The sequence below is a fragment of the Panicum virgatum genome, chromosome 6N, assembly GCF_016808335.1.
Source record: "Panicum virgatum strain AP13 chromosome 6N, P.virgatum_v5, whole genome shotgun sequence".
Taxonomy (NCBI): domain Eukaryota; kingdom Viridiplantae; phylum Streptophyta; class Magnoliopsida; order Poales; family Poaceae; genus Panicum; species Panicum virgatum.
This window is the reverse complement of record NC_053150.1, coordinates 4,670,899-4,682,736: the sequence shown is the minus strand read 5'-3', so window position 1 is coordinate 4,682,736 and position 11,838 is coordinate 4,670,899. Positions and strand designations below refer to the sequence as shown.

Below are 11,838 nucleotides of genomic sequence, written 5' to 3'. Positions count from 1 at the left end.
CTGAACAGTATGTGGGTCCCATATAAATATTATATGAGTCCCACCTACCTAAATAGTACAAGAGCCCTACGTAGGCTCTGTATGAATAGTACATAGGCCCACGTGGGGCCATGACTCACGAGCTTGCGCCGATTCTTGGCCCTTTAATATATGTACTCAACTAGTTCACTTTATAAAATTTCATTTTGTTCAAGGATTATTAGCGCAAGTAATCCTTGAACGAAATAAATTTTGTTACACGTACTGATTTAAAATGAACTAGTTTTTTTCTTCTTGCATTCACTTTGATCATATCCATTGGGCCAACTACATCTAATTAATGGCTCTTGTTGATTTCACCCTACTTATTAAAATATCTCCAGTATTATCTCTATTGTGAATTCTATGATGTCCTAAAAGGCGTGTAGTCAAAATTGCTAACTAATTTAAGAAGAAAATATTTTATTATTTTTCATATGGACTTAATATCAATGGATCTTTCACAAAAAATTTCATAATTCATAATTATTGTAATTCTGGTAATAATTAACACTTTTGTGCCACTAAAACTATATTGTTACCCTAATTCTTGGTACGGTCAAAATTCAAAAGCTATAAAAATTGAACATATCATTCTTTATATTTCTTGGTAGAAAGTAGTAAATGCATTATTCGGTAAGGTTTGAATTCATACTGGCAAGTTTAGCAGCGGTACGAAACCACAATAATATTAACTAGAACAGGGTGTGGCGTTGCTACACACAAATGGCCCTCGTCTATTTGATTTGGGATGTATATTTGTTTGGGTATAACATAAGAGAGGGAGAGTCGTCTTTTCAAAATATGCCCGTCGTCATGATATGTGCAGCTGGTTTATTTCATATGAAAATGATGGCTCTTTTGTAAAATAACCAAGGAGAATATTGCAGATTCATTTTATGAGGTAATAGTTTTGTTTTGTAAAATATCCAGGAAAAAGCGGATTACGGGTTTGTTTCAGGAGAAATAAGGTGTTTTCGGTAAAGTAATCAAGGCACTTGGACTGCGGTTGATTCATCAAACTTTTAAGAGTTGTCTTGCAAAAGTACCAAAGAGGGTGTCCGAAATGCGGGATAATTTCCGATAACCTCGAGGGTTTTTTTACAAAACTGCCTCTCATTTAAAGATCTGCCCTGTTCAGACGCGATCCAATAGCCGTTTTTTTTTTGAATTACATGGCTATGCATGCTGCCTGTTCTCGAGCGTGACCAGATTTTTGAAAAGATGCCGGTCGAAGTCAACTGCCCCATGGTTTGCTAGCTAGGAATAATGCTGCATGGCCGCGGCTTTATCAAGTCATAGTCAATGAACAGTACCCTTGTGCTTCCGGAGCAAGTATCAGTTCCCTTACGAAAACTCCCCTCCGGAAAGATGGTTGGTGGATTCGAGTCTCTGCTTCGATGCGCGATGCGATTTGCTTGCCATTCTGCGTGGAAAAACAGTGCCCACCTGCGCACGAATGGAAGACTGGACTAATGCTTGGCATCATCGAATAATTAATTTTCTTTAACTAGTTTCACCTCACCTATAGCTCGAAGACCGACTATATATACTACTACTAACTGCTGCCTCCTCTGTGAGCATGCGTGACAAGTGGAACTTAACTAGAAACCTGCTAAAGTACGTGCCAACCTCGAAAAGCTTAACTTCTTTCCGGTTGGAAATCTAGCACGCAGGACAGTGGTGTAGCTGATACGCGCTCTTAGAGCAAGAATAATAATTTAGCTAGCTGTTGGTTTTCTCTTGCCATATCATCTTAAGCTGTCTAATACTAATAGACTGCTCATATAATAGTTAGCTGTATATATGAACTACATCATCAATATTTGATTCATCTCATTTCTCATTGTCTCATCAAATTCATTGAGTCAGTATTGCAGTCGGCTAAATGCGGGCTCACTTTTCTTCTCTTCCAATCCCCCTCTCTCATCCAACTCAGCATAAATATAATGTGACGCTTCATTTAGCCCGCCCGCCCGTATCACTTCATTATATTTCTCCTCTCTCTCTTATGGTGCTATATAAATGTGTGGTGTCAGTAGATCTATGTGTTATATATCTTGATAAAAGAAGATCGATATATAATATATATGGACTACAATAGGCGGCTTATACCACTCGCAAGCTCCTTCAAATTAATTAATTAACCTCATAATTAAGTGACAAGTGAATATATAGGAATATGAAGCATCTCGGCCGGTAGCGGAGGCGAGCTCGCTCGCCGGCGGCGCGGCGGCCCTCCGTGGCGGCGGCGGCGACTGGCCACGGATCCGGCGTTGCCCCGGCCGGATCCGGTGGCCGCGCGACGGGGGGCGCGTGGGTGTGCGTGGGGGGCGGCGGCCAGCGCGGGGATGCGGCGACGGCGGCAGCGACCGGCACGGACGGCACCGGCGGCGTCGGCTTCCGGCACAGGTCATCGGCAGTGCGGCGGCCGGTGTGTATGGACGCAGGGGGCTGCTGCTCGTGGCTGCGGGCCATGCCCCGGCCGTGGCTGGCCATGGTCGGTCGTGGTCGTGGCTCGCCGTGGCTGTGGCTGATTGGGGCCGGCGCTCGGGCGACGGAATCTGAGGTGTGGCAGAGGTGGCTGGTGCTTGAAGCGTCTCCTCATAAGAGAAGACTTAAATGTGATACAATATTAGTTTCAGGAGACTGATAACACATTTATTATATCAGATGGTACATCACCGTACAACTCTACACGGTAATAGGCAGTGAAGCGCCACTATCACGAGGATAACAACTAAAACCTACACAACGATATTAACTACGAAGAGGTCATCAGAGTCTTGCGTCATACGGAGCTTCCTGTGGGTGACCCTATCCACATGCAAAGTTGGGTGCAGGACGAAACCCCTACTCAACGTCTTCGGAAACGAAGTCTGGATCTTCCTCTGTAAAAATTAGGAAAGGGGTGAGTACAAACGTACTCAGCAAGTCCAACCACACCCACGGAGGGGGTATAAACAAAATATAATGCAAAGGGTAAATCAAGGATAAGGCTAGGGTTTAATTTGCGGAAAGCTAATTTTCATGCAGGGGTTTATTTGAAAGAAAGGGGTTTTCAAAAGCAATTATCTTGCACTGAGTAACCCATAGGATTGATCCACACAGGATCTAAGTTTTAAATTACTACCGGACTCCTCATCCTCTGTAAAAATTTTGTTTATATGGTGGAGGGACTAGTTCTCAAAAAGAGAGAAGGGAAGGGGCCTTTTTGTAAAAGGTTATAGAGATGAGGGGGTGGACTCTTAATGGAAATGGGGAAAAGGGAGGGGGCCCAAGGCCTTTCCTCTTCCTCTCTCCCGTGGAACAGAGGAGGGGAGGGGGCGCTCGGCGCCGGCGCCGATTTCCGGCGCCCTGGGGCTCAGCGGCGGCCGGGGATGGGGGCAAAAGAGGGAGGGAGGGGAGGGGATTCCATCCCCCTTCTCACCTCGGGCCGGGATGGAGCGTGGAGGGCAGGCCACGAGGGCCGGCGGCGGCGGCGCTAGGCGGCTCTGGTGGCGGAGCTAGGGAACCAGGGAGGAGGAACGTGGGGGCGGCGTGGCTTGTGGTGGTGGTGGGCGACGCGAGGGGCCTTTTTATAGGCGAAATAAGGCGGTGGGGAGGAGGGGCGCCGGTGGTGGCCGGTGAGCTCGTCGGGCGGCCTTAATGGCGGCGGGACCGACGGTGGCGCTGTGCTGCGCATGTGTCGAGGCGAGCAGGGGGCGGTGACGCGTAGCGGGGATGGCGGTAGCTGAGGAGGGTGCTCGCAGGGGGGGTCGACGTACGACGGCTGTGCGAGCTCTGCTCGCAGCGAGCGCGAGCGCCATGGCGGCGCCGCTGTGCCGGGCGGCGTAGCGAGCGCAGGTGTAAGGATCGATGGACCAAGAGGGGGTGAATTGGGCCTTTTTCAAAATTCTAAAACAAGGTAAAGCAACCTTAACCTATGCAATACTAGTAAGGCTCAATTCACCAACCGGCTAGCTAAGCAAACTACACAAGCTTACAAAGATACAACTAGATATGAAACTAAGCAAGGTAGAGCTAAGCTATGATCTCTAAGGTCAAGCACATGAATAATTGCATGAAAGTAAGTGCTTGAAAGTAAAGAGCGGGCAAGAGATAACCGGATTTTTTCCCGTGGTGTCGATGTGTTGGCACACACCCCTAATCCACGTTGTGACACTCACTAAGAGTCTTGTCACCTCCCAAGTCACCGAGACGAGGGCGCTCACTAAGAGTCTCCGTTCACCATTCCGGCGTGGTGGAGATCAAGCCACGTAAAATCTTCTTCTCCGGGCTCCCACAATCCTTGGCAAGCTCCGCGAGAAACATCTCGATCACCAAGATCGCCTAGGTGATGCCAATCACCAAGAGTAACAAGCTAGGGCCTTCACTTAAGTAAGAACCGATCACCAAGAACGGATGCACACAAGCTTCTCTCTACTCAAGTCCTTAATCTTGCTTCTTGATTGATTGGATGAACAAGTATGTGAAAGATGAAGCTCAAGGTGGCTCTCAAAATGTATGAGTGTATGAATGTAGCCTGGTGTTAAGAGAGTACAAAATGACCCATTGGAGGGGTATATATAGGCAGCTCACACGAATAGAGCCGTTGGAGAAAAACTGCCAGAAAACTGCGTAGCGCCGATTAATCCGACGATCCTCCAATAGCTAGCGTCGGTTTAACCGATGAATGTAAACTGCCCCTTCTGAAAACTAGCCGTTACAATTTGGGCAGATTAATCGACGTATCATCGGTTTAACCGGTGAGTGTAGTTGTCCACTGATCAACTGAAAAACCAAGTCTCTGGACAACTGCACCGATGTTAACTCAAACCTATCGTCGGTTTAACCGGTGAGTACAACTTCTGAAATCCTTGGAAAAACCATCTCACTAGTCAATTGCACCGACGTCTTAATTCAAACAGCGTCGGTTTAACTGGTGTATAGAACCTTGAAACACCCGGGAAAACCAACTCTGGACTAATGCACCGACGTTAAGTTCAAACACGTCGGTTTAACCGGTGTATTGACTTGTCCAGACTCTGCTGACTTCGTTTAACCGACGTATAGAAAAATGAAAGCGTCGGTTAAACCGGTGTTAAAGACTTTTTCTGATTTTGCCTTTTCTGATTTGAGTCTTGAATGAAATTCAAATATTCTTGAGATATAAGTTGAAAACCACTTATTTGAACTTCTAGAAACCTGAGTGACCATAGTGTGCATCCATTTTTTTGATTGACCATGTCCATGCTCAAGTTAATTGGCCTTAACCCCTCTTAATAGTGCGATCACTACAAAACTATAAAACCTATACTAACCTAAGTGTGCTTCTCAACCTTATGACACTTAGGACTAGAAAGATCCTTAGTCTTGACATATATTAGAGTTGAAAACCGAGATCGCCTTTTTGGATAATGAAATTGAGGAGCCTCTTTTGACATATAACCAAATGAGCGATAATGATCTATTAAGCTGCACAAACTCATTAGTCACAATAATGGTTGTCATTAATCACCGAAACATACCTTGAGGGCCTAGATGCTTACAGCAGGGCGATGGACGGGTCAGGCAGGCATGAGCGAAGGAGGTGGCACTGTGCTTGACAACGGGCGGCGCGGCGAGCCTCTGGACGCGTGGTGCATGTGGGAGCAGGGAACGCGTGCGCGTGCTGGGAGGGAGGGACGTTGTGCGGCCGGCGGTAATGGCGGCGGCGCTGTGCTCTGCTCGCGCGCAGGTGGGGTGGTGGTGAGCGGCCGGTGGTGGTGCGCGTGGGTGCACAGGCGCGCGCGCGTGCAGCCGTGGAGTGGGCGGCGCCGAGCTGAGCAGCGTGCGGGGAGGGCGCGGCGCGAGGGGCCCGGCGGCCCCGAGCCAGCTCGTGGCCGTGCGCGGCAGAGCAGGAAGAGGAAGGGAGAAAGGAGGAGGAGGGAGAGAAAAAAAAAGAAAAGAGGAAAAAGAAAAGAGAAAAAGAAGAGGAAAAGAAAAAGGAGAGAGAGAGGAAAAAGAGAAAAAGAAAAGGGGGCACCGGCGGGATTCGCGGCGACGGTCGTGAGCCGGTCGCGGCGTCGACGAGAAGCGACGCGCACGAGAAACGAGGAGAACAGGAAAAGAATTAGGCGGTGACTGATGCGGGTGTCGGGACGGCGAATCGCTGAGAAAGGTTTTGGGAGATTAGGGGTTTAGAAAAGATTTGAGCTCAACGATGCAAAATAAATTTTGAAAATTATTTTAGCGCATGATTTATTTTTTGTAAATTTTTGGGCTGTCACAGTGCTCCCCTTCTCCTCCTCGACGGCGATGCTGGTTCGGCACCGCCATGGTGGTGGGGCTAGGGGCTGGCCGATGCATGCTGGTGGCGCCGAGGTGGTGCTTCAGGCTGTGCCGAGCTTCTTCCGGTGGAGGTGGTGCGGAGGTGAGAGGGAGCGGGCTATGGGCTTGGCCAAGAACGTGCGGCAGGTGTGGTGCTGAGTCGAGCGAAAGCCTTCACTGACGCTTTTGTCAGTGGCGATGGTGGCGGCGCCCTTGTGGCGCCGTTCTCTCTGTTGGGGGCACCATTGTGAGGCAGCATATTCCTTCTGCACGGGGATCTTTAGGGTGAAAACCCTGTCCATCTATGGACGTGCGACGGCAGCGCCATTTGCGTCATGACCTCGTTGGAGGCGCCGCATCTGGAGTCCCGCCTTGGCTAGGTTGTGGTGGTGGTTGGTCGGTGGTGTTGCCCGCGCGCAGCAGCAGAAGAGGTGCGCTTGGTCCGTGTTGGCAAGGAGGTGCAGAGGATCCTTGGGTGCTGGAGGTCTTGAGCTGGCGCACATGGTGCAGTGGTGATCCCGGTGACAGCTAGGCGGTGGTTGTTGCTTTCAGAGTAGTTTCAGATATCTGATTCTTTGGCAGAGGAGTGTGAGGCGGTGGGTGAGGCGAGGCCCCCACGCAGAGTGACCAGGATCAGTGTTTTTCATCGGCGCTGCGACGGGAGTGTTCTGCTGAGGCACCACTAGAGCAGGGGGATCGACGATCGTGTGTGCACGGCTTGAGGGTGATAGTCCCGTGGTGGAGGAGTTCGAGCTGCCGCTCAGGACTGCAGCGAGCCGCGACATTTGGCGTGGCACAGTGTTGGTGACAACGGCGCAGACCGCGGGTGGCTTCTTTTGGCTCCTCTCCCAGGCTGTGGTGGTGTAGTGTTTTGTTGTGTGCGTTGTTTGCGTGCGTTGTTTGTGTGGTGGTGGTGTTCACTTCGGTGCGTTATGTACGAATGCTTTTTCTTCTTATATGATGTGGCAGTGCTCCTGTCTTTTATTTAAAAAAAAAGCATCATGCCATGTGTTTTACTTGCTCTAAGATTCCAGATCTCTCTGTAATCTCATATTCATTCTCTGAGAATGAATATGAGACTGGAGACTGGAAGCTGTAGCATGATGCCCGTCCAACAAGCTACTTTTCGGAGGAAGGAAGGCGCATGGCAACTGCTCATATGACATCAGCTGCTACTACAGCCTGAATAATTCTTCGGTCCAGCTCAGCTGTGTCGACTGCTTGCAGGTCCAGATTGGGTCGTCACCGGTACCTGTCCACTGTTCGTAGCTGTGTGCGTATTTCAGTACGTGCATCCTGACGTTGAACGGCATAATTGTTTTAGCTGCTAAAAGACTGGGGTCCAAGAATCTTATATATAAGACTATTTGGAAAATTCCTTTTTTTCTTTGTTTATTTTAAAAAATAATACAACCTTGTATACATGTGACAGGTACGGTCACGAAAGAGTTGAGACATAATTATTAGGAATATAATCTTATCTACAAACCCGGCGCCACTCCAGCTCAACACACATGTGCCATGTCCGATCTATCAAGAGATTTAGACCTTGTTTGAATCTATTATTGAAACTATATAGTTACCTGACAAAAAGCTAATAGCTAGTGAGTAACTATCATGCCACTCTCAATACATAGTGTAAGACTGTGAACTTAGTAACTGAGCCGGATGAGTGTTATAGAACTCCCCCTCCTCCTCCTCCTCTCTCTCATGATAATCCTACAATTTCAGCAAATTTGCTAATGTTGTAGAAAATTTAATAATACCTATGAAACTTCTCACGAAATCTCCACTGAGACTGGCCTTAGCCGGCGCTATTTGGATCCACTTGCTAATATATAGATGGTCGGGTAGTCAATCAAACTATTAATTAATTAGAATCTAGAAATGGGCAGGATGGCCTGCTAATAGCCAGAATGTCTATTAGCACTGATACCATATAGTATGTCTAGAGGCTCTTACATAGTACATCACACTAACACCAGGACACTAGCTCGTACTCAACCACTCACGCCGAACCCACTAGATATATAGTAGGTCCCTTGTCCACTTGGGCTTGGGGTTTACTCCTCATCTGTTTGTTGGATTTCCAACACAAGCAAGCACTCGCATTTTTTTTATTGTCAACTGTGGTAGATGATCAATCATCGTTGCATTTGCATGCATGCATGATGCCAAAGTGGGACACGGACTCCAAGAAGAAGAAATTAGGCCCAGCGACGAGAAACCGAAGCCCTCTCTAAAAATTCTTACATAATAAAAGTCAGCGTGAAGAGAGTCCACTTTGCATACTCGCATTGTAAGGTATAAAGCGGCATGGTGACGTGGACAAGCAGGTTGGCACAACCAACGAGTCAAGTTGGCAGTTCCGACTGCAGGTTGCACGAACGTTCCGGACAAGAATCTTCACCTCAGTTTCTTCAAAAACGATCCTCGATCTGAGTCTGATCGATCGATCTCACCAGCTCTCAATGCAAGAAACATCCACACCACACAGTGTGTGTGGACCGGAGCTTTATGTTCATGGCACTTGCAAACACACTAGTGTTCAGATTTGAACTCTCTTCATTTGAAAATTCAGCACTTAAGTAATTACCTGATTATTCGTTGCAGAAAAATAAAAATAAAAAGTTGAATTGAGCATCTCCAGTAGTCCCCATTTCCCCCATTGAGATGCCACTATTGGAAGAAAAAAAATGGGTTCTATCTGGCAGTCTCCCAAATTTGAAACATATGAATAATTCCTTGCACTATTGAGGTGAGATGATGAACTATTTTATATGAAGTTTATGGAAATAAAAAAATCCCATTCATTGCATCGTTCAAAGTCTTTTGTCTGGTCTCATACTAAGTGAATGACGGAATGAAACATTGCTATCAAAGGGGAACAAATTAAAGGCAGCACCAAGCATGTCGGCGACATGTGAAATCATCTTTCATTTGCATCCGTAATAATACCTAGATATATATCATGCAAGCAGTGAAGATCCAAAAAAATTAGCCCAAATCAAAGGGTCGAAATCCATGGCCGGCCGGCGGTGACCAAACTTGACACGCGCGCTATTTCATAGCAGCAGCAGCATCCGTCTTTCCGCAAAGGAACAAATCTCGTTAAGATTGTTTTGACTCGCGCATGGTTAGTTTGGACGACTGATCATACAATATCTGCGTACGATCACCGTGTTCAAAAGACAAAAGTTAGAAGTTGTTCATGGAGAACTGATCCCAAATCTAGTGGCCCGTGCACATAATCTGCCAACCAACATAGCTGATAGGACGCGGAGGTGAGCTCCATCGCTTTTTTACCCGAACAACAAAAAAAAAAGAGTAAAAAAGGGTGGAAAAGAACGCATTTTTAAGTCCAAAAGCACGTCAGTTCGGCAGCTTTATCTGATGTCTGTCATGGTTGTGCAATAGAGCTTGCGACATGTCGCCATCTCCAAATATTGCCACATTTCTCGTTGGGAAAATGTGTGGCTAAGAGAAATTACAAGATTTCTTAACCATAAAAATTAAAGATTAAGATTCTAAATATTACAAACGAAGTCGAGTTTGGACAAGATATTTTACAAGGTTGTGTATCATCATATCATCTACATGTGTGATTTTTTTGATGAATTTAGATGACTTTTTTTGCCGTGGTTTGCATGAGTTTTCACGAAGGTTATGGTTTCCACCAGATATGTTCCCGAGAAAGAAATGATGGAGGGAGCTATAGTATTTGCAAGACCACGTGATCTTTTATTTTGGGCAATTTGTAAAACATGGAGCTTGGGGCGTAGCGAACGGGCCTCTAGTTGAATTGGTTAGGTGGCTCTAGTAGCACTCACATCCTGTTTTCGAATCGCTGTAGAAGCAAATTTCATGCTGTGGTTAAAAAAAGATCCAGTGGAGTTTCAGGATCATATTTTCATGTTGTGGTTAAAAAAAGATCCAGTGGAGTTTCAGGATCATATTTTGTTCCAAATTACATATGTAAACCCAGGGTGTTCATAGGTTGAGTCACTACTAGAAAATAGGCCAAAGATCCAAACCAAAAGTACCACTTATTACATGAACCGGTACTAATATGAGGCATCTGTACCGGTTGCAACAATAGCCGGCACCTTAGGTCTGCGCTGAGCACTGGCAAAGCGCACCACAACACAAACCGGTGCCAATGCATAAGCAAAGGCACCGGTTAATTCTATGAGCCGGTACCAAATTGGCCATGTATCAATGGCACCTGGTGGTGGCACGACCCGATACTTATGGAGCAGACATTAGCACCGGGTCATACCATGACCCGGTGCCTATGCTAGTCCTCGACATAGACACCGGTGCAAACAATCACCCGGTACCAAAAGCCGGCCTCTCGCTTCTCGATATTTCCAAGTCCCTGATGACTCCTCACTCTTATTTCTACCCCTCTCATTTCTCCACCTCTCATCTCTCTCTGCCTTATCCTCTCTCGCTGAAGAAGTCGGGCGTGGATAGGATTCCGAGCGGCGGGGCGCCACTGCCACGGAGCGTGAGGAGCTGCCAGGCGTGCGGGCAGCTAGCCACTGGCCACTGCCGCCGCCAGGTGCTGCCGTGGTGCGCCGGCCGCCACCGCTGCCGCAGAGCGTGCGGGCTCCGCTTGCCGCCATGCAGAAGATCTTGGAGTTGGGCACCGCCGGTTGTTCTTGCTTGCTTTCTTCACGCGGCCGTTGTTCTTCTTGCTTGCTTGGAGTTCGGCACCACTGGTTGTTCTTCTTGCTTGTTTGCTTTCCTCACGAGGCTGTTGTTCTTGCTTGTTTTCCTCTTCGTGGCAAAATTAATTGGTTTAATTTGTGACTGCAGCTCCGCGCGGGAGACGGCCGTGGGAGCTAGCCCCCGTGGGGCGAGCAACTCTACCCGGAGGCAAGCGGGTCCACTCGGCGGCGAGCAACGGCGAGCGGATCCGCGTGGCTGGCGCCGTGCGGCCGGAGAGAAGCTCCACGCGGGAGCTGGCCGTGGGAGCTAGCCCCTGTGGAGCGAGCAGCTCTATCCGGCGGCGAGCGGGTCCACCTGGTGGCGAGCAACGACGAGCGGCTCCACGTGGCTGGCGAGAAGCTCCGCGGCGGGTGAGCCGCTCCGCGTGGCCGGCGAGGAGCTCCGTGGCGGGCGAGCAACTCCCGGCCGTGAAGTGTGGGCGGCCGCCGAGGAGTCCCAGTGGGCGAGCGAGAAGCCGCCGCAGTGGGTGATTTTTTTCTTTTTTTCTTACTTTTCTGAAATAGAGATGTACGTGGAATTGTATGGATTAATTGTATCTATCTTGTGATCGAATATTTGAATGATTTGCAAAATCTATGGATTGTATCTATATTTTGTGGTTGATTTTTTGAATGACTGGTGGGGGTGTGAGGGGAACGGGAGAGGATGCGAGGGAACGGAAGAGGACACGATGAAATGGGCGTGGTGGACTTTGGTACCGGTTGCTATTTCCAACCGGTACCAAAGAAGAGCTTAGTCACCAGTTGAAAAACCCGGTGTCTTAGACCGATGTTTTTTGTCCCAGTTTCGGGGTAC

General features: G+C 48.1%; 1 long non-coding RNA gene across 1 annotated transcript; it reads left to right on the top strand.

Moving 5' to 3' along the window:
- Positions 1–10,618: 10,618 nt before the first annotated feature.
- On the top strand, positions 10,619–11,592 carry LOC120679711. Its single transcript, XR_005677290.1, has 2 exons — positions 10,619–11,033; positions 11,131–11,592. It is a non-coding gene; the product is annotated as an uncharacterized LOC120679711 (long non-coding RNA).
- Positions 11,593–11,838: the final 246 nt, after the last annotated feature.